At 39.6% G+C, this 18658-nt stretch overlaps 1 protein-coding gene across 1 annotated transcript in view; it reads left to right on the forward strand.

Moving 5' to 3' along the window:
* Positions 1-251: 251 nt before the first annotated feature.
* RIPK1 (receptor interacting serine/threonine kinase 1) overlaps positions 252-18658 on the forward strand; it is a 74823-nt gene continuing 56416 nt past the window's right edge. Inside the window, exon 1 of the mRNA XM_032424647.1 lies at positions 252-1068. The gene's annotated coding sequence lies outside the window, so the exon portion shown is untranslated. The remainder of the gene's footprint in view (positions 1069-18658) is intronic.

The raw sequence follows: 18658 nt of genomic DNA on the forward strand, positions 1-18658 counted from the left end.
AATTCTGGTGATATTTCAAGTTTGTTTTTTCTCCTATTTAATATGTTTAATATTTCTTTTTTTTTTTAAAGATTTTATTTATTAGAGAGAGAGAGAGAGCACAAGCAGGGGAAGCAACAGGCAGAGGGAGAGAGAGAAGCAGACTCCCTGCTGAACAGAGAACCCGATGCGGGACTTGATCCCAGGACCCTGGGATCATGACCCGAGCCAAAGGCAGACGCTTAACTGACTGAGCCACCCAGGCGCCCCCTAATATGTTTAATATTTCTTAATATCGCATAAGCCGGGTATCTTCAGAATGCAGTGTGGTGTAAGTGCCACACACAGACTTAGCAAAGGGCACCAGGGAATGGCTCTCACATCACACATCTGACTGCTGCAGCCAGAACTGCACGGAGCACAAATTGTAAATGCTGAGGCTCCAGGCTCAGTATGGCTCGAGGGCCATTTGTCCCCGGTGGTGGCTCCAGGACGTTCTCCTCATGTCATCCCTGTTCCTTCTGTGGGCCAGGCTGCCGGCCAGCTTGGACCTGCCATTGCCAAGACGAGATTATCAAGGTCCCTTAGGTTCACAACAAGCAATCCACCTGACAAGTCTGGAGAATTGAAGGAAAATCCTCATTGTCTTTGTTTACGCTGATGATTGTCACATGCTCTTCTTTTGTTTGGTTTTAACACGGTTCACAAATTGATCGGGGGCCTGAGTGAGTCAACACTTTCCCAAAGTATTGATTCTAATCACATGGCTTGGCCGGTTCCGAGTGGTGAAGCCGCTAACCGGGTACCGCAGGGTCCTCAAGCACTGCGTGCCTATGCCTACAGAAAGTGATTGGGGCTCCCAAGACCCTCTGGATCCACACTGACACAGAGTGAAGCTCCTAGACCTGACCATTTGATGCTCCCGAGTACGTGGTCGCGACTGGAGCGGGCAGAGACAGCAGGCTGTGCGTTTGCTTCCCTCTGGTGTCCGGTCCTGGAGTGAGCCTCCGGACTCTGTCCTCTTACACTGGATCAATGGGTGCCTTCCAGCTTCACTCCCAGGCTGTTCCTGGACACCTAGCCCAGAAGGTAAGCTCATTTTTTCATTGAACACTGACCATAACCATGGCTAAAGTTTATAGAATGCTTACTCGCTGTTGCTCACTGGGCAACAGACTTTATAGAAGTGTGTCATTTAATCCGCACAACAAGTAGGTACCATTAGTAGTATTCCTGTAGAAGGTGGGGGGTGGGGGATCCATGCTGGAGAGAAAGGAAACGGCCTAGTTAATGAGTTTCGGAGCTGGGATCACAGCCCAGATCTGCTGCCAAAGAGTGCAGGCTCCTAACCTCTGTGCCGCACGGCCTTCCTCACTGCAGATGAACTCTGAGATATGTTCAGATCCATGGCCCTCACCCGCAAACAGAGGTGTGGCTGGCCTGCTCCCAGGATCAAAGCTGTAGGCTGGGCAGTGTGAACACTTAGGTGGAGGCCTCTGTGGGCATACAAAAAAGTCTCATACAAGTATATAAACACAGTATAGGAACATTGCCTTTAGCATGGGTCAAAACCATAACGCTTTAGAACCTTACTCAGATCAAGTCCAGGATGGTCAGCAACATATTATTCCAGGCATAGAAAAGGGAAAGACAGTTTTGTACTCTGTCATGGGCTCTCCCTTCACTGGACCCTTGATTTGTCCTGTGCTTGAGCAGAGAACAGACCTTACAGAGCCAGTGCCCAGCATAACTACCCACAGTCGTCCTTGAACACCATATAAAGAGGCTTTTGCAAGGGGATCGCATTACTATGACCACATAGGACAAGGCCCCCATAGGACAGGAGGAGGAAAATAGCCCAATTTATGTTAAACCTGTCTGATCTGCTTGGTGAAAGAGGTTGGCTGGATTGATTCTGAGTAATTATCAGTTCATGTTTAGATAGAATAAAGATGAGCTGTATCCAGGGTTTCCCACCAAACTCAAGGGTTCATTTCTGTTTGGCTCACTGTGTCTCTTTGGTGTTGCCATGGCCAGGGCCCTCGGTGCTGGTTCAGCGCACCAGCTGTCCTCAAGGGCTGGTTGGACAGGATGCTTGCGAAAGATTTTCTTTCGAGCTACCAAAATGCTGTGAATCTGGCTTCCTTCAGGTTTGTGCTCAGGAATACTTGGGTTAGAAGTTCCATGAAAATTTAGATTTCCTAAAGTTTTTTTTTTCATCTTATCAAGTTAAACCTCCAATCTATTAGATATGTTTATTTTTTATTCCATAAATGTTTATCAAGCAGTTATGTGCAATGCCGTACCTTAAGAGCCCACAGATGGGGACAACACAGGCTGCATTCTAAATGAATTGTTAAACTAGAGGGGCACAGACTCGTACACAAATAACTATGACACGTGGCAGGGAATGTCACATTTGTCTCTGTCCCTGGAGGACACTGATTTGGATTTGCCCTCCAGGGTTGTTATCGAGCCTATTGGATGTCACTTCTGCTCTTCACCCAATTATTACTTTTTCCGAGGATAAATTAGCCCTCTGTTGATTCATCACGAAAGGAGCAGCAGAGATGTCCATCCGAGCAGGACCCGGGGAGACTAGCGTCACTCCCTGTGATCCCTGCAGGGATTTAAGCCCTGGGATTCTCTTGTACAGCTGTGAGTCCCTGCATCCGACCTTCCTCCACTTCCTGCCCCACCTGCCGCAGCAAAGTGGCAGCCACTGGGTCCTTAATGATCAATCATTAGTTAGTAAGAGCTGATTGAGGAGGTGCCTGAGTGGCTCAGTCGTTAAGCGTCTACCTTCGGCTCAGGTCATGATCCCAGGGTCCTGGGATCGAGCCCCGTGTCGGGCTCCCTGCTTGGTGGGGAGCCTGCTTCTCCCTCTCCCACTCCCCCTGCTTGTGTTCCTGCTCTCGCTATCTCTCTCTGTCAAATAAATAAAATCTTAAAAAAAAAAAGAGCTGATTGTGAACAGAGAGAGAAAACCAGGCTTGGGGGATGATAGGCTGTCTTGCCCTAATTGTTCTCTCTCTGACTGTGTGAAAAAGCTTGATGCTCGCTGAACCGCGCCTCCTAACGAGGCCCCCCGAGAGCTGACTCACTGAGTCCTTTTGGGTGGAGTAAAAGGCAAACCTTCTGCACTCTGCTTTCCGCTGTGTGGCTGAGGTTGCGACGCAGGTGGTGGATACCAAGGAGAGTCCGGTGTCTCAGGGTGTCTGAAGCAAAGTGCACTTGTCCTAGAATTGCTTTCATGAAGGATGGTCTTACAGAACACAGGGCAGAAGAGAGGCGTTCTTTGTCGCGCAGAACGTGCCTGCTTAGAAAGGAGGCGGGTTAATGGTTCTACGGACTGAAACTCACGCAGAGTGAGGGCGCTTTAGGCTCTTCACCACAGGAACTGGCTTCTCTCCTTACTAATGCTGACACCAGGATTTGTCCCTGTCACAGTCAGAAATGAAAACTGCCTTACTTACAGGAAAATTGCTTTACAGAAATCAAAATTGCTTACTTACTTTGCTTACTTACACAATTGTTTACTTACAAAGTTGCTTACATTACTTACAGAAATCAAAATTGCCTTATTTACAGGTGCGTTACTTACAGGAAAAATTGTATATCCAGCATGTTTTGACCTTACACTGAGGGGGAGTTTGTTTTTAGCTAACTGCCAATCCTTCTGGAAAGGCTTTGGGGTGTTTCTCAGAGGACTTGTGAGGGGGCAGCTTCTAACCAGTTCTTCTCTTGTCTTTTCTTTCTTTTTTTTTAGATTTTATTTATTTATTTATTTTAGAGAGAGTGCAAGCAGGGGGAGGGGCAGTGGGAGAAGGAGGGAGAGAATCTGAAGCAGGCTTCCCGCTGAGCACAGAGCCTGATGCGGGGGCTTGATCTCAGGACCCTGAGATCATGACCTGAGCGAAACCAAGAGTCCGATGCTTAACCCCCCAGGCGCCCCCTCAGCAGTTATTTTCGGACTGACTTCAGCGCTGTGTGCCGCTCTTCCGTGGAGCTGAGGTCTTCCCGCCTCAGAGGAGTGTTGCTCCCGAGGCTGCATCAGACAAAGGAAGGCAAGCGGCGGTAGCACTGGGGGCCCGGAGGCTGGCAGGCTCGGGGGAGGAAGAGCCCACCCACTGCCCACCTCCTTGGGACTTCGGAAAGTAACACGCAGCCCACTCAGCCCACTGAAGTCAGATGGGACTGTAGTTAAATAAAACTTACAGAAAAGTTGGCTGAATAGACTTAATGTGCCCATCATCAAGTTATTACCTCTCGGCCCCAAATGCCACCTCTCATGTTTGCTGCAGGATGAACACAAGTCCCTTAAGCATTTCTCCTCTGGAGCAAGCATGATGTTAAGCTTCCTTGGTGGAGGGCTCTGGCCAGGACAGAGGAAGAGGCTCTGGGGTGCTTTATCGTGAGGGCCGCGGCCCATGCTGTGGCGTCAGGACCCCCTGTGTAGCGGGCCCAGCCACAGACCAGACACACTGCCAACTTGCAGCCTTGGCCAGGCAGACCCCGAGCACAGTCCCCTCTGCAGGGAAAGCAGAGGCCCCTTTTGCAGATGCTGCCCATTTGCCTGCACCCCCAGGATGGCCTGTTGCTCTCCCAGCAACTCCAGTTCAGCTCCAGCGAGAGCAAAGCAGTGAATTTCTTTGCCATGTGGGGACTGAGCCACACTTTCCCCAACAGGTCTGAACCCAAGCACTAAGTGTCTCTCTGTGGCACTCTCTCCCAGCCCAAAGGAACCTTACAGAGTTGTCTTCAATCTTATGTTCACTCTTTTATAGAGTTCACAATTCTTTATATTAAGCTCCTGTTTGCCCTACTGTGTGCTCTCTATCTCCTGATTAGACCCAGATGCTATATTTAATAATGTGCATAAAGGTTTCATAATAAGTAACCCAAATGGTAAATAGCTCTCATGAATTGGTATGTTTAATATTTTACCAAATCAAGTCTTTCTAAGTCTTCAAAAGCTACTCTGAAGATACCTGGATTCCAATCCCTGTGATACAATTTGTGCTTTCATGGAACATATTCTCCACTTACGATTATTATTAATCATAGAGCTGTATTTTCTTCTTCTTCTTCTTTTTTTTTTTTTTTGAAATCATACCAAGTATATTTTCCGACCACAATGGTACAAAAGTAAAGATCAACAATAAAACAAAGCTGGAAAATCTATGATGTAAATATTTAATGTGTAAATATTAAACAACACACTACTGCACAAGCAATGGGCCAAATAAGAAATCAAACAGCAAATCAAAATATGTCTCAGAACAAAAGAAAAGAAAACACAATATTCCAAAATCTTTGGGAGGCAGCAAAAGCAGATGTTATAGTGAAATTTATGCTATCAATGCTTGTATTAAGAAAAAAAGTTCAAATAAACAACTTAACATGACACCACAAGGAATTAGAAAAAGAAGAAACTTAGCTGAAATTTAGTAGAGGAAGAAAATGACAAAAATCAGAAATAAATAAAATAGAGAACAGAATAAACAATGACATAGCATTGAAAGTAATGACTAGTTTTTCCCAAAAAATAAAATTGGCAATGCTTTAACTAAACTAAGAAAAAAAAGAGAGAAGACTCAAAAACCAAAATGAGAAATGGAAAACAATACAACAGATACCACAGAAATATAAACAATTATATACTAACAATTCAGATAACTTAGGAAAAAAACCCAGATAATCCTAAAAACAAAGTTACCAAGTTTAAATCATGGACCTGGAATCCAAGAAATAGGAAATCTTCTTAGACCAATAACAAACAATTCAATAACAAAGTTGAATTAGGAATCAAAAATCTCCCAGCACAGAAAAGCCCAGGACCTCATGGTTTCAATGGTGAATTCTACCACACTGAAAAAAAAAACTAATGATAATCTTTATCAAAATCTTACAGATAATGGAATAGAGAGAACTCATTCAAAATCATTCCATGAGGCCAGTACTACCCTGATACCAAAGCAGGATAAAAACAATACAAGAACAAAAACAAAAATGTCCAGTTTGTCTAAGTATTGCCACTGCAACTTTCTTTTGACATCCATTTGCATTATAAATGTTTCTCCACCCCCTCACTTTCAATCTGCCACTGTCTTTGGGTCTGAAATGAGTCTGTTGTAGGCTATATTTTCTTCTATTACTATTTTTTTCTTTCAGGAAGTAATGGGACAATTTATGAAGAAAATATTCATTACAGTTAATATTTTAACTTCATTCTTGAGAATTTATCCTAAGAAATTATTTTAAAAATCACTAAGTTATAGATTTTTTTAAATGAAAAGAATCATAAATATGGGCTTGATTAAGCAAATTATGTTGTATCACTTTGATGTAACATTATACACTTAACAGAAAAATTATGTGTTGTTATGCACAACCTATAAAACCTGGTCATGGAAAGTGTTGCACACAAGAAATACGTAAACTAGGACTACATAATTGTCAAGAGCTGTGCAGGTTCTAGGATTTTACCCTACTTACAAGCTAACAAGTTAGTCTATTACATCCTATTTCATGGATGCTGACAGAAGACGTGAGACTTCTGGACCAGAGACAAAGGACTTCATTCATTACTCATAGTAAAAGCAGCAGGTAGAGCTTATCATATTATTTTGTGTTGGTTCCCCACGCCACCCAAGTCCCATGAAGGCAATGCAAAAGACCCTTCATGGATGCCTTCACAACCAGAGGATTGCAATTTGGGAAAGGAAAACTGAGCTTGGGGGATTCACTGCTTTTACAGAAAGCAGAAACAAGCTTGCTCTTTCCTGGGGAGAGATATTAACTCATCCATTGAGGCTGCCCACTGCAAATATAACCCTGAGAAGTAGCCCAGACAAAGAGCATTCAAGCATTCTTGGCATACTTGGCAGGAACCTGCAAGGAGCTCAACCTTTGATGGACTGCCTTTCCCGACAACAAAGTATAAACTAGGCATAAGCCATGAAGACTGAAAAAGGCATGAAAAAATAAGTATAATTTTGTTAGTGTGGTAATATTTTCTTTAGGATTGTTCTGTGCTCTTGTCATCTTCATATATATGTATATATACATGTATATATTCACATACAAACATTGGGCAGAAAATGCAGTCCAATATCAGTTTTCAGAAAACTAAGGAAGATAATTCTCCCCTCTTCCTGCTGCTACTATCTCTGTTTCTTTCCTTTGTCAGAGATGCCTCCCAAATTCTCCCTGTCCTTCCCACAAATCATAGGGACTGTAGAGGGGGCTCTTATGTCCATCAGGCATCACTTATCTGTGAATAATGATCATTTGTACTTTCTTTTTCAATTCTTATACTATTTTTGCCTTTTTTTTTTTTTTTGTATTTAGGGACACCTCCTGTACAACAGATGGGCACCCTTATCTTGTTACTGATCTTAATGTGAAAGCTTTTAAGGACTCACTAGTAGTATGATGAATAGTTGTTGAATTTATCAAATATTTGTATGCATATATTGAGATAATCATGTTTTTAATTTTTATCTGTTGATAGTAAATTTTAGTGATTGCTTTCCTAATTTTAAACTAACGTTGCATTCCTGGAAAACTTCCTTTGGCCACTATGTATTATCTTTCTTACATCTTGATGAATTCTGTTTGCTAGTAGTTGGTTTTAAAGTTTTACCTTTGTGTTGATGAGTTAGATTAGCCTATAATTTTCTTTCTCCTCCTGTCTGTATCAGATTTTCATATGAGCTTAATCTCAAAAAAGTGAGTTGGGGAGTGAAGCCCCTTCTCTACACTATGTATTAACTTGATTAAGAATGAAATCATTTGCTCTTTGAATGAAATCATTTGCTTGGTAAAACTCTCCAGTAAAACAATCTGGACATGAAATTTTGTTTGGTTTTGTGGTTCTGGATTAGATAAAATAAGTGCAACCCACCCCATCTCTCCCACTGAATGTAGCATGAAGCCTGGAAAAATGCTTAAAACAACTATTACAAGAGCCTAAAAAGTAAATAGTAGCAGGTGGGATGGGGAAGACCAGAATTCATAGTACTACCAACCTGACAGTGATTTTGCCCTTTTCTCCCCCCTTCAGTATCCCTCAGCCTGAACTCAACACAGCCTAAAATTCTGAAGTAGGCATAGGTTGAAGACAGAAACATCCCCACGAGGAGCCCTTTATTTCTGACTTGACTGGAAGGAATGGGAATTGTTAATGTTCAGGGAAAGTGTGAAATCCCCCATTTTTTCTTTTCTTTTTTCTCTGACAATCCAGCCTACAAGCAATCCTGCAATGGTGACAAATGGAGCCTGCAACTGCCAAAACCCTGAAGAAATAAAGCATCCCTGTCCAATCAGTGGCACTGTGGTCCCAAGAAGTTGGGGCCAAATCCCGTTGCTTTCTTTTTCTCTCTGTTCTCCTATTTCTTGGCTCCAGACAGGGGTGCACTTGGAGAAGCGTGTGGCAGAATGGGGCAATTAAAGCCCCAGCCTCCTGTCTGCAGACTGGAAAAAGAAGTCCCATAGAAACAGAAAGTACTGGGGAGAACCTGGAGAGGCAGAGGAAAGCACAGGGAAACCATGCCATAATGCTGTGTTTGAACTCCTAAGCTCACCTTTAAGTGGCAGACATGTGGATCTGATCCCAACCAGCATACTAAATACTTTGGAAAATGAACTAAGATAGACTATTACTAAGATCATGGACTGGCCCCTGGGTGGCATACACATGAAACAGATCCAAACAGCACTGCAAAGGATTTGAGAACTGAAACAACATAGGAACCACAGCCCACTGAAAGCGTATTGAAACTAGTGGCCTGAACCTAACTGTATTGATTATCTGCTAAAACAAAAATAATAACATTCTTTGTGAAATTTAAATAAGACCCAGAATTTCATAGCATAACCTTCAAAGTTGCCAGAATACAACCCAAAATTACTTGGTATTCAAAGAACCAGAAAAATCTCAACTTGCATGGGAAAAGAAAATCAAGAGATGTTAACACCAAGATGACACAGATGTCAGAATGATCTGACAAAGACTTTACAGAAGCTGTTATAAAACTGCTCCAGTGATCAATCACAGATACTCTAGAAACCAATAGAAAAGTAAAAAGTCTCAATAAATAAAGGGTAGATATAAAAAAGAACCAAATGGGTATTTTAGAACTGAAAAATACAATAACCAAAATACTATCTCAGTAGCAGACTGGAAAGACAAGGAGAAAAGTCAGTGACTTTGAAGATAGATCAATAGAGAGTATCCAATCTGAATAACAGAGGGAAAAAATGATTTGATTTGATTTGATTTTTTAAAAAGATTTAATTTATTCATTTGACAGAGAGAGACAGAGCGAGAGAGGGAACACAAGCAGGGAGAGTGGGAGAGGGAGAAGCAGGCTTCCCACCGAGTAGGGAGCCCGATGCGGAGCTTGATCCCAGGACCCTGGGATCATGACCTGAACCGAAGGCAGATGCTTAATGACTGAGCCACCCAGGAGCCCTGAAAAAAATGATTAAAAAAAAAAAAAAATGAACATAGCCTCAAGGACATAACCTGTGGCACAATAATGAAAAGTCTAAGATTGGCGTCATTGGAGTCCAGAAGAAGAGGAGAATGAATACACTGCTAAAAAATATTTGAAGAAAAAATGACAAAAACTTCCCCAATTTAGTGAAAGATATAATGCAACTAATTCAAACCCGAACAGCATAAACTGCAATTCATAATCACACTATTGAAAACTAAAGACTAAAAAAAAAAAAAAAAAAACTTGAAAGCAGCCAAAGGAAAAAATGTATTACGTATAGGGGAACAACATTTCAAATGACTGCAGATTTTTCATCAGAAACCATTTACCTCAGTAATAGAACTAGAGATTGAAAATTAGCAAGGAGATGAAATAACTGAAAAAATATCATCAGTCAACTGGATCTAATCTACACATATAACACTCCATCCAACAACATCAGATTACACATTCTTTTCAAGTATACATGGGACATTAACTAAAATAGACCATATCCTGAGTCATAAGAAGTTTGAAATAAATCATACCAAATATATTCTCTGAACATAATGGAATTAAACTAGAAATCAATAGAGGAAAGAAAAAAATCACTAGACACTTGAAAATTAAGCAACACACTTATAAATGATCCATGGGTCAAAGAGGAAGTCTTGAGAGAAATTAGAAACTATTTTGAATTGAGTGAAAATAAAAATCCAACATATAAAAATGTTTGAGATTCAGCTAAAGAAGTGCTTAGAAGGAAATTTTTAGCGTTCAATTCTTATATTAAACATAAAGAAAAGTTTTGAATCAATCTAAGCTTCCATCTTAAGAAATAAAAAAAGTAGAGCAAAATACACCCAACAGAGCAGAGGGAAGGAAATAATAAAGATAGGAGTAGAAATCTATGAAACTGAAAACAGAAAACAATGAAAAAAATTACTTAAATCAAAGCTGGTCCTCAAATATCAATAAAATTGATAAATCTTAGACTGATGAATCAGAAAAGGAGAAGACAAATTATTGATGTAATTATTAAAGAGGGGATATCACTACAAACCTGTAGACATTAAAAACTAATAAGCCAATAACATACTGTAAGCATCTCTATATACATAAACTTTAGATGAAATGGACCAATTCTTTGAAAATACAAACTACTAAATTGTGCCCAAACTGAAATAGACAACTTGAATAAAATCGAATTTATAGTTAAAAGCCTTCTGAAAAAGAAATCCCTAAGCCCATGTGGTTTTACTAGTAAGTTCTGCCAAACATCTATATGATAAAAAAATATCAATTCTACACAATCCTTTCCAGAAAATAGAATAGGGAGCATTTCCCAACTTATTTTATGAAGCTAGTACTATCGTGATAGCAAAAACAAAGACTATATAAAAAAAGAAAATCTTAGACCACTGTATCTATAGACCACTATACCACTACATGTTTTTGTAACATAAATGCAAAAGTCCTCAACAAAAAATTAACAACTCATAGAATAAAAAAGACAAGAAATAACAAGTGTTGCAAGGATGTGGAGAAAAAGGAACCCTCACCCACTGTTAGCGGGAATGTAAATTGGTGCAGCCACTGTGGAAAACAGTATGGAGGTTCCTCAAAAACTTAAAAATAGAAATACCATATGATTTCCAGTAATTCTGCTACTAGATATTTAGCCAAAGAAAACAAAAACACTGGGTGCCTGGGTGGCCCAGTCAGTTGAGTGTCCAACTCTTGATTTAGGCTCAGGTCATGATCTCAGGGTTGTGAGATTGAATCTTGTGTCAGGCTCTGCACTGAGTGTGGAGCCTGCTTAAGATTCTCTCTCTCCCTCTCCCTTTGCCCCTCCCCTGCTCTTGCTCTCTCTCTCTCTAAAAAAGAAAAAGAAAACAAAAACACGAATTTGAAATGGTATATGCACCTCTATGTTTACTGCAGCATTATATATGACAGCCAAGATATGGAAGCAATCTAAGTGTTCATCCATAGATAAATGGATAAAGAAGATGTGGTATATGGATATCGATATAATGGAATATTACTCAGTCATAAGAAAGAATAAGATCTTGCCATTTGTGACAACATGGATGACCTAGAGAGTACTATGCTAAGTGAAATGTCAGATGGAGAAAGACAAATAACCATATGATTTCACATACATGTGGAATCTAAAAAATAAAACAAATAAAAAAAAGCAGAAACAGATTTATAAATACAGGGAACAAACTGATGGTTACCAGAGGGGAGGAGTTGGGTGGGGTGGTCAAAATGCATGAAGGGGAGTGGGAAGTACAGGCTTCCACTTATAGAATGAATAAGTCATAAGGATGAAATGTACAGCATAGGGAATGCAGTCAATGGTATTGTAAGAGCATTGTATGGTGATAGGTGGTAACTACACTTGTGGTTAGCATAGCATAACATATAGAGTTGTGGAATCACTATGTTGTACACATGAAACTAATGTAACATTGTGTGTCTGCTATACTTCAATTTCAAAAAATCAAAATATTAGCAACTCAGATCCAGTAAAGTATAAATAACATGACAAAGTGGGGTTTATCCTAGGCATGCAAGTCTGGTTTAATATTTGAATATCAATGAATGTAATCCATAATACATTAATGAAGAAAAACATATGATCATATTTATTGACACAGAGACAAAATTTAATGTCTATTCACAAAACAAAAAACAAAAAGCAAAAAACCCCATAAACCTCTCAGCAAGCTTGGAATAGAAAGAAATGGTTTCAATCTGATAAGGAGCATCCAGAAACCTATAGCAAGCCTTATACTTTCCCCATGAAATCAGGAATAAGGCAAGGATATCCACTCTCACTACTATTCAGCATCATACTGGAAGACCTAGTCAGTGCAATAAGACAAGAAAAAAAAAGCTATACACATTGGAAAGGAAGAAATAAACCTGTCCCTATTTACAGGTTATATGATTGTCTAAATGAAATATTTCAATGATCCTACCAAAAACATCCTCTAAAACTAATAAGAGTTTGGCAAAGTCACAAGATCAACAAGCAAAGACAAACTGTATTTTTATATACCAGCAATGTACAATTGTAAACCAAAATTAAAATAAAATTTATGATAGATACAAAAATGGAGTAATCTCACAAAACATGTATGCAATCTCTGTTACAAACTACAAATGGCTGGTAAAAAGTTAAAATAGTTCTAAATAAATAGAGAAACACGCCATACTCACAAATTAGGAGAATCAATATTGCAAAGATGTCAATTCTTCCCAAATTTATACGTATGCTTAATACAATTCCAATCAAAATCTCCAAAAAATTTTGGTAGATAGAGACAAGTTAATTCTAAAATTTCTAGAGAAAAGTAAAGAAGCTAGAATAGTTAAAATTTTTGAATAAGCATACAGTTGGACCCATACTATCCAATTTTAAGACATATTCTAATGTTACAGTAATAAAGTGTGGTATAACAAAGGAATACATACAAGATCAGTGAAAGAGGAGAGAGAGGAATAGACTCACACAAGTACAGCTAACTGATTTTTTTTTTTTGGCTTTTAAAAATTAATAGACTACACGTTAGATTTATAGAAAAGCTGAACAGATAGTACAGAGTTTCCATATACTCCATGGACACAGTTTCCCCTATTATTATCTTACATTAGTACGGTACATTTGTTATAATTAATGAACCAATACTGATACATTATTATTAACTAAAGTCCATACTTTATTCAGATTACCTTGGTTTTTATCTAATATTCTCTTTTCTGTTCCAGGATCCCATCTACAATATCATGTTACATTTAGTTGTCACATCTTCATAGGCTCCTCTTATCTGTGATAGTTTCTCAGATTCTTATTTTTAATGACCTTGGCAGTTTTGAAGAATACTGGTCAGGTACATTGTAGGATGTCCCTCTAATGGAACGTGCCTGATTTTTTAAATATTGTTTAGGGGCGCCTGGATGGTTCAGTCAATTTAGGGTCTGACTCTTGGTTTCAGCTCAGGTCATGAGATTGAGCCCCACGTCAGGCTCCATGCTGGGCGTGGAACCTGCTTAAGATTCTCTCTCTCTTTGCCCCTCTCCCCGCTCTCCCTCACTCTCTCTCTCAAACAAATAAATAAATAAAATCTTTAAAATCATGACTAAATTGGAGTTATGGGTTTGGGGTGGAAGATCACAGAAAGAAAGTGCCATTTTCTTCACAATATATCAAGGACACATAGTATAAATATGACTGATGTTGTTGACCTTGATCAACTGGATTAAGTAATTAGATTCTATTTTCTCCCTTTTTATGCTGTATTATTTGGAAAGAAGTCACTTTGTGGAGCTCACACTTAATGAATGGGAGTTATACTTCCCATCCTTTAGAGTGGAATATCTACATAATTTATTTGGAATTTTCTGCATAAGACATTCGTCTCTTCTCCTTTATTATTTATTTATTTATTTATTTATTTATTTATCTATTTATCATTTATTTGTATCAATATGGACTCATGGATATTATTTTATACTTTGGTTATCATCCAATTATGTTATAATCCAATTCATTAATTTTCTTGCTCAAAGTGTTTTAGCTTTGGCCATTGGGAACTCTTTTAGAAACTTATAAATCTCAACACCCCAAAACCAAGTAATAAACAGTTTATATATTTTGGATACTAACCTTTACCAGATATGTCATTTACAAATATTTTCTCCCATTCTGTAGGTTGCCTTTTAGTTTTGTTGATTGTTTCCCTCACTGTGCAGAGGCTTTTTATCTGATAAAGTCCTAACACTTCATTTTCGCTTTTGTTTCTCTTGCCTCAGGAGACTTATCTAGTAAGAAGTTTCTACAGCCAATGTCAAAGAGATTATTGCTTGTGTCCCCCTCTAGGATTTTGATGGTTTCCTGTCTCACATTTGGGTCTTTCATCCATTTTGAATTTATTTTTTCTGTATGGCGTAAGAAAGTGGTCCAGTTTCATTCTTTGGCATGTTGCTGTCCTGTTTTCATAACACAATCTGTTGAAGAGACTGTCTTTTTTCCATGCTTTATTGAAGACTAGTTGACTATATAGTTGTGGGTTCATTTCTGGATTCTCTATTCTGTTCCATTGATCTATGTGTCTGTTTTTGTGCCTGTACCATACTGTCTTGATGACTATAGCTTTGTAATACAGCTTGAAGTCCAGAATTGTGATGCCTCCAGCTTTGCTTTTCTTTTTCAAGACTGCTTTGGGTATTTGGGGTCTTTTGTGGCTCTATGCAAATTTTAGTATTGTTTATTTTAGCTTTGTGAAAAATGCTGGTGGTATTTTGATAGGGGTTGCATTAAATGTGTAGATTGCTTTGGGTAGTATAGACATTTTAGCAATATTTGTTCTTCCAATCCATGAACATGGAATGTTTTTCCATTTCTTTGTGTCATCTTCAATTTCTTTCATTAGTGTTTTATAGTTTTTAGAATACAGATCTTCTACCTCTTTGGTTAGGTTTATTCCTACATATCTTATGGGTTTTGGTGCAATTATAAGTGGGATCAATTCCTTGCTTTCTCTTTCTGCTTCTTTATTATTGGCGTATAGAAATGCAACAGGTTTCTGTACATTGATTTTGTATCCTGTGACTTTACTGAATTCCTGTTTCAGTTCTAGCAACTTTTTGGTGGATTCTCTTAGGTTTTCTATATAGACTATCATGCCATCTGCAAATAGTGAAAGTCTGACTTCTTCCTTGCTGATTTGGGTGCCTTTTATTTCTTTTTGTTGTCTGATTGCTGAGGCTAGGACTTCCAGTACTATGTTATAAATAACAGTGGTGAGAGTGGACATCTCAGTTGTGTTCCTTACCATGAAGGAAAAGCTCTCAGTTTTTCCCCATTGTGGATGATATTAGCTGTGGGTTTTTTTGTATATGGCCTTTATTATGTTGAGGTATGTTCCCTCTAGCCCTTTGTTGAGGGTTTTTTATCATAAATGGACGTTTACTTTGTCAAATGTTTTTTCTGCATCTATTGAGAGGATCATATGGTTCTTACCTTCTTTTTTTAATTAATGTGGTGTATCATGTTGATTGATTTGCAAATATTCAACCAACCTAGCAGCCCAGGAATAAATCCCACTTCATCATGGTGAATGATTCTTTTAATGTATGGTTGGATTCAATTTGCTAGTATTTTGTCAAGAATTTGCTAGTATTTTGTATCCCTTTGTATCCCTTCTTTGAATGTTTGGTACTTTGATTATCATCCAGTTCCCCAGGGAATCCATCAGGCTCTGGACTCTTGTTTTTTGGGAAGTTTTTGATCATTGCTTCAATCTCGTTACTGGTTATTGGCCTATTCAGGTTGTCAATTTCTTCCTGTTTCAGTCTTGGCAGTTTATAGGTTTCCAGGAAGGCCTCCATTTCATCCAGATTGCTCAGTTTATTGGCATAGAGTTGTTGATAATAATTTCTAATAATTGTTTCTATTTCCTTGGTGTTAGTTGTGATCTCTCCCCTTTCATTCATAATTTTATTAATTTGGGCCCTTTCTCTTTTCTTTTGGATAAGTCTGGCCAGTGGTTTATCGATCTTATTAATTCTTTCAAAGAGCCAGCTTCTAGTTTCATTGATCTGATCTACTGTGTTTCTGGTTTCTAATTCATTGATTTCTGCTCTAATTTTAATTATTTCTCTTCTAATGCATGGCTTAGGCATCGTTTGTTGCTTTTTCTCTAGTTCTTTAAGGTGTAGTTAGTTGGTGAATTCGGGATTTTTCTATTTTTTTGAGTGAGGCTTGGATGGCTATGTATTTCCCCCTTAGGACCGCCTTTGCAGTATCCCATAGGATTTGGACCAGTGTGTTTTCGTTCTCATAGTTTTCTATGAATTGTTTAAGTTCTTCTTTGATATCTTGGTTGACCCAAACATTCTTGAACAGAGTGGTCTTTAGCTTCCAAGTGTTTGAATTTCTGCCAAATTTTTTCTTGTGATTGAGTTCCAGTTTTAAAGCATTGTGGTCTGAGAATATGCAGGGAATAATCTCAATCTTTTGGTATCGGTTGAGACCTGATTTGTGACCCAGGATGTGGTCTATTCTGGAGAAAGTTCCATGTGTGCTCGAGAAGAATGAGTATTCTGTTGTTTTAGGGTGGAATGTTCTGTATATATCTATGAGGTCCATCTGGTCCAGTGTGTCATTCAAAGCTCTTGTTTCTTTGTTGATTTTCTGCTTAGACGATCTGTCTATTGCTGAGAGTGGAGTATTGTGGTCTCCTACAATTAATGTACTGTTATCAATATGACTCTTTATTTTGGTTAACAGTTGGCTTATGTAGATGGCTGCTCCCATGTTGGGGCTGTAGATATTTACAATTGTTAGATTTTCTTGTTGGATAGACCCTTTAAGAATGATATAGTGTCCTTCTGTGTCTCTAACTACAGTCTTTAGTTTAAAATCTAATTTGTCTGATATAAGAATTGCTACCTCAGCTTTCTTTTGAGGTCTGTTGGCATGGAAGATGGCTCTCCATCCCTTCACTTTCAGTCTGGATGTATCTTTAGGTTCAAAATGAGTCTCTTGTAGGCAGCATATGGATGGGTCCTGTCTTTTTATCCAATCTGCAACACTGTGCCGTTTTATGGCAGCATTTAGGCCATTCATGTTGAGAGTGATTATTGAAAGATATGAATTAATTGCCATCATGTTGCCTGTGAAGATGTTGTTTTTATAGATTGTCCCTGTAAATTGCTGTTGTATATCACTCTTGGGGTCTTTCTCCTTTTATAGAACCCCCCTTAATATTTCTTGCAGGGCCGGCTTAGTGGTCACATATTCTTTCAGTTTCTGCTGCTCGTGGAAGCTCTGCATCTCTCCATCCATTCTAAATGATAGCCTTGCCAGATAAAGTATTCTTGGCTGCATGTTCTTCTCATTTAGTACCCTGAATATGTCTTGCCAGGCCTTTCTGGCTTGCCAGGTCTCTGTGGATAGGTCTGACATTATTCTGCTGTTCCTCCCTCTGTACGTAAGGAATCTCTTCCCCCTAACTGCCCTTAAGATGGTTTCCTTGATTCTAAGATTTGCAAGTTTTACTATTACATGCCGGGGTGTTGGCCTGTTTTCCTTGATCTTGGGAGGGGTCCTCTCTGCCTCTAGGACGCGAATGTTTGTTTCATTCCCCAGATTAGGGAAGTTCTCAGCTATGATTTGCTCAAATACATCTTCTAGTCCTCTCTCTCTCTCCACTCCCTCTGGGATTCCAATTATTCTAACATTGGAACGCTTCATGGTGTCACTTATTTCTCTGATTCTATTTTCATGGATTCTGAGTTGTTTTTCCCTGGCCTCCTCTTTTCCCTTTTTATCTATTATATTGTCTTCCAGGTCGCTTATTCATTCTTCTGCCTCAGTTACCCTAGCTGTTAGATTATCTAGATTGGATTGGATCTCATTGATAGCATTTTTAAGTTCTGCCAATTCAGCTTTCATCTCTGCCCTTAGAGACTCTATGTTGCCATTTATTGATTTCACCATTCTTGCTATTGTCTTCACAATTGCTAGCCTGAATTCCATCTCCGACATCTTGGTTATATCTGCATCCATTTGTAAATCTGCAGCATAAGTCATAATCTCTGAGTCTTTCCTATTTTGGGGGTTCCTCCTCCTAGTCATTCTGTTGATGGGTGTTTGAGGGAATATATAGAGTCCAAATTATTGACCAGAACCCAAGCAAGATGCACCTGTTTTCTTGGGACCTTAGGGTTGCTGGCCTCTTATTTTCCCAGCCTGTCTTCTGCGGGAGGGGCCTGCCGTGCTGTTACTCAGGCAACCCTGTTTGGGCGGAGTTGCTCTGCCCCCCTGTGGTGGGGGATGGGCTCAGCGGGAATCAGTTTGGGGGGCTTTTGTTCTCTGGCGGCTTTCCCTGACAGCTTTCTGCATCTCTTCCACGAATCAGAGCAGAAGAGACCGTTTCCAACCCTCTGCCTCAGAGCAGAGAGACCACAGTCTGTTCTTCAGTGAGCTCTCCAGGTCACACCATCTCCGTTTCTGTCCGTGCTGGTATAAACTGCAGCATCCTGGGTTGTGCGCCCCTCTGCATCGCTCCCAGTCCTGCCTCCAGGTCGGGGCGCGTCTCTGCCCTTTGTGCTTCTAAAACCGCCAGCCACTCCCAGTTTGCACGTGCGACCCCCCCCCCCCCCCCCCCCCCCCCCCC

The sequence above is a fragment of the Phoca vitulina genome, unplaced genomic scaffold, assembly GCF_004348235.1.
Source record: "Phoca vitulina isolate PV1807 unplaced genomic scaffold, GSC_HSeal_1.0 scaffold31, whole genome shotgun sequence".
In the NCBI taxonomy this organism is placed as follows: domain Eukaryota; kingdom Metazoa; phylum Chordata; class Mammalia; order Carnivora; family Phocidae; genus Phoca; species Phoca vitulina.